Source organism: Octopus bimaculoides, chromosome 1 (assembly GCF_046866305.1).
Source record: "Octopus bimaculoides isolate indiv1 chromosome 1, ASM4686630v1, whole genome shotgun sequence".
In the NCBI taxonomy this organism is placed as follows: domain Eukaryota; kingdom Metazoa; phylum Mollusca; class Cephalopoda; order Octopoda; family Octopodidae; genus Octopus; species Octopus bimaculoides.
Genome location: NC_142928.1, coordinates 25,517,480 through 25,522,346, shown reverse-complemented (window position 1 = coordinate 25,522,346; position 4,867 = coordinate 25,517,480).

Genomic DNA, 4,867 nt, shown 5'->3' with positions numbered 1-4,867 from the left:
ATGTTATATAATTCCTTGACAGAAGTTTTTCTGCCTCTCAAATTAGTCTCTCCAAATGTTTCAGAGTAACTACACAATTTATATCGCCGTAGGTTTATGATTTAATATACCTTATACTGACATCACGAAATTTACATCACTATTTGATTAATTTACAAATATATAAACGGTACGAAGGAATATAGCTCGACGTAACTGCAAAAAAAAATTGAAGAATACCCAAATAGGTGTAACAAGCAATGCTTCAATAGCGGAGATTACAAATATTTCATCTCATAATTTCCAAAAAAATTTTCCTACTCAATGGGGTGCATGCACAAAAGCTAGGATCTAAACAATAATTTATCTATCTATTCTTTGTACATTTTTTAATCGATGTTAACTTTCGTTATCGGAAAATACGTTTATATTGGGATTCTAACTGCTCCTCAGGAATTATTATACTAGTCAGTACATTTTCTGTTACAATGTTTATCAATGGTTTTTAGATAATTTGAAGGTACTGATTCCAAATGTAGCATCATATTTTGTCTATCTGTTGTGGCGAGAGTCATTTACACCCCTGTGGGGATTGGAAGAATGGACTAGCCCAGCTCTTATAAAGAATAGAGGTTAGTATAAGTAAAAGAAATGGGAGATCGTTTGTTAGTCTTAAGAGTTGTATTTCAGTTCGCTCTATGTGGGTTTTGTTGTATTACATTGTTAATTTACTGAAGTGTTGAACTGTTATTAACTGGAATTGTTGCAATTGGTGTTGTTAACTGGCTTTTATTCCTTCTTCCCCATTGTATGGGTGTAGTCAGGAATAATACTGTCATGGAAAGTAAACCAACGGGAAGTTACGCTGCGGTGACCGGCAAGGGCCTTTCAGTAGAGGTACTGAATGTCCATGAAATAGAATTAAAAGAGAAGAATTATAAAAAAATATAACGGCTTGCTGAAGAAGGAGGGAGACAGACTGAGGTTGACGCCCCCTAAAGAAATGCTGGAAAAAAACCCAACCTCCCAGCCTGGCTCATTCCCTGCTTCTGCCCACGCTGCCGCACTTGCCCTTACTTTTCCAACACCACCCTCCTCACAGGCACACATCATCGACTCTATCATATAACTGACTCCTTCACCTGCACTTCTAGCAATGTCATCTACTGCATCTCCTGCTCTCTCTGTCCTTCTCTATACATTGGTCAAAAAGGACGCCGCTTGACTGACCGGTTCGCGGAACACCTCCGAGACATCCGACTGGACAACGACACCCCGGTTTCGCGTCATTTCCACTCTACCAGTCACTTTTTATAATATATGTGTGTGTTCGGATTGTCCTTGCACAGGGGACATCCGGACTCCCGTCTTCGCCGTGAGCAGGGATTAATCTTCTCTCTTCGCTCCTTTTCGCCACATGGGCTCAACTCTCCTCCCCACTTCATCTCACCCTCCTCCTCTCTTCCTCTCATACCTACTTCCTCCCACCCACTTCTTTCTTGCTCTGGCACCTACTTCCTCTCTTCACTCCTACCACCTTCTCCCTTCCACCCTCTCCCTTCATCGTCTCCTCCTCCCTATTGATGATAGACTCGGCTGATAGACCGACTCGTCCCATACGTGACAGCAGTCGTTTGACATAAGCCCACAGGTCGGAAATGGTTGGACACTGCACGAGTGTGTGCAGAAAGGTTTTGTCACTCTGACCGCATCTCGGGCAGGTCGGTCCGGTGTTTCACGAGTCATGCTTGTAGAGCTTATCCCGAACGGGTAGCACTTCTCAATAGCACTGCCAGGCCAGGGATCTCTGGAAGTTGTCCATAGGTCCCGGCCCGAAAGTCGTCCTGCACAGGCGGGTCAGGTATTCCTCGTCGATGCCCAGGTTCACCCCGAGATCGTCGTCGTACCTCCCCTCCACTAATCCTCTATAGAATGCTTTGGTTGTGATGTCGTTGCTCATGGTCGACTCGGGACGGCATAGTTGCTCGAGAGCAACGCGACACTCACGGTGCCATTCGCCCTTCCTCGGTCTCTTCTTGATCCACGACTGCAGCCTGGTGATGGAGATGAGCTGCGGGAGGGCGCGCCGCACAAACGGGGAACACACCTGCCTACTGTCGTCTACGTAAAGCCAGAAGTGTCGCAGTCTCAGCACATGTCTGCACATCATCAACCACGGCATGCCCCGCCCTACTTTAAGCGGGTGTTGGCAACAAACGGATCGCCTGACCATCAGAACGCTTCATTTCCATAAGAAGCGGAAGAGTATGCGTTCCAGTTTGGTGATGGTACGATCGGAGCAAGGCACGGTGGTCAGACGGTAGTAGATGACGGGCGCGATGTACGCGTTATCCACCTCTGCCCGACCTTTTAGTGACAGCTTTCTCTCGGCCCATTGCCGGGAGAAAGTGGCCACCCTGCTCGTTATCTCGTCCCAGTTCTTTTCCGTTTGGAGGTCCGGATCAAACCAGAATCCGAGCAACTTGACCGGACAATCGGTCCAGCGTCCCACGACGGAGACACTGCTGGACGGCATGGGCTTGCTTCTCCAGATGCCGAGCCGCAAGACCACTGACTCTTCCCGGTTGATTTTTGCTCCCCTCGCCACTTCGTAGTTTTTCAGTGTCTAGCTGACCAGCGCGATGTGCTCATGGCTAGACACTATGACGGTGACGTCGTCCGCGTATGCGGACATGCTCGTTCCGCACCGCAGTTCACGCGGGATGCCCCTCTATTCTCACCTTCCTTGCTTTCTTTGGGGCATACCACCATCTATTGTTGACCATGGCACCCGTCAATGCTCTCTTAACCAATGTGCTAATCCGGTCCCTGTAAGCCTAGCGTGCCGTGAACGACGCGTTCAGCTTCCAGTGTGTCTTATCTAAGTCTATGTGTCTTATCTAAGTCGAGTGTACAAGTCACAAATTTGTGATCTGTGTAGCTGACTATATGGAACTGTAGACAACCTACACTATTCTTATCCACTGTCCTACAGAATACTCTAAGTACGATCTGGACGACCCGATGCAGTCGCTCCATGTCCACATTAGTACATACGGGTGGTCCAGACGGTACTTGTCAGACAGTTGGAAACCTCTGAACAGGTCTTTGAGGCATTTATATCCCCTCCTATTACTATCTCAGCCCACGTAGTTTAGATGCGTGTCCAGAGTAGCATTCCAATCCCCCACTAAAAGTAAAGGTCGAGACGTTCCCAGGAAAACCTCTAGATGTCGGAAGAAATCTGGCCGACCTGTTAAGGACGGTGCATAAACTGTTATCAGTCGAAAATCACACCCATTACTGCCATCGACATCCAAGACGACCAGCCTACCCTCCGAGTCTAGGAAAATTGCTCTTATTTTGAGGTCGAGACTCTTCTGAAGAAGCACCGCGGTGCCACCTCCGCCCATCCTCGGCAGCCACGGAGAAAACTTTATGTCGAAATGTCCGCCGAACCTGTGCTGGAGGGCCCGTGGGCTGTGGAGTCTGGTCTCGCTGATGGCTATGATATGCAGATTCTGTGACTTGATGACTCCAAGTCAGGTACATTTATACTACCTATTTTGAGCATCTTCCTATCGAAAGTTGTGTTTTACACACGAAAGGAAGATGAAAGAGAGAGAGAGAAAGAGTCACTTACTGTCCGAAAGCTGTTTGTCCTTCACCATACAGTCTTCTCCCAGAAGGTTTTTGTATAATTTTTTAGACAGGTATTTTTGAAATCTCTCTACTGCATCCGGGTAGAGAGATTTCAGTGTGCTGTGTGTGCTCTGTGTTATGTGTATGATTTTGATGTGTTGTGGTGGTGTTGTGCGTGGGTGATTCTTTGTTTTAGTGTCATTTTCTGTTATGTTGGTATTTGACTTAATGTATTCCATTAGGTCTGGATTGTTAGTGTTTATAACTGTCAACATTGTTGGAGCATTTGGTGTTAGTGTGTTTATGTTAATGCTTTTTCTGTGGGTGTTTTGGTTTCGGGAGTGGTAAACCTCCCTGCTTTGTTTGTCTGCTTCTCTATTCTTTTATTCCCTCTTTTTCTCCTTCCCTCCTGTGGCCACTTGCCAATCCTCTGTGTCGTCTTCATCTGACGACATATCGGAGGAATCAGAAGATGGGAGGGGAAGGGTATTGGGATTTATTTCTGAGTGTGTTGATTTTGTTGTTGGTGTTGGTGCTGGTTTGTAACAGTTGGGATGTGGTGTATGGGATTTTGTCGGTGGGGTATGAGTCTTTTTGGTTTTCTCTTCTTCCTTTGGGGTTTTTGTTTGTGGTGGTGATGATGATGTTGTTTCTGTTCTTGGTGGCGCTGGTGGTGGTGTTGTTTGGTTGGGCTGGCTTGTTGGTTCCTGATGTTCCTTCATGTGTTTGTAGAGCTGTTTAATTAGTTGTGCATATGGCGGTGTGGGTAGCAGTGCTGTTTTTTTGCTCGGGAACAACTGAAGAAGGGAAATATTCTTTATGTTGCATGTCTCGTTTCTCTGTTTATTTTTTTCGTTGTTCGAAAAAAAGTTCGTTTTCTGTCTTCGTCTTTATGCTTTCGTTTCTCATTGTTTAACGTTTTTTGTGATGTCCTGTACCCATATATGCATGTATGTATACATATAGATGTAGGTATGTACATATATGTATGAATATATGCATATATTTATATATTATTTATGTGGGTGATTCCAAGAACGAAAAGAAATAGCAGCCGGACAGACGTGACCGAGGCTGTGTGAAGAGAAAGAGTAGCAGAGGGAAAAGGAGGGGAGGAAGTAGAATAAAAGTGAGCAACGAGAGGTAGAGAGAGAGAGAGAGAGAGAGATAGCAGTAGTAACGGTGAGAGGCGGAGGACGAGTAACAAGAGATAGAGAGAGAGAGAGAAGTAGTGACAGGTAGAGGC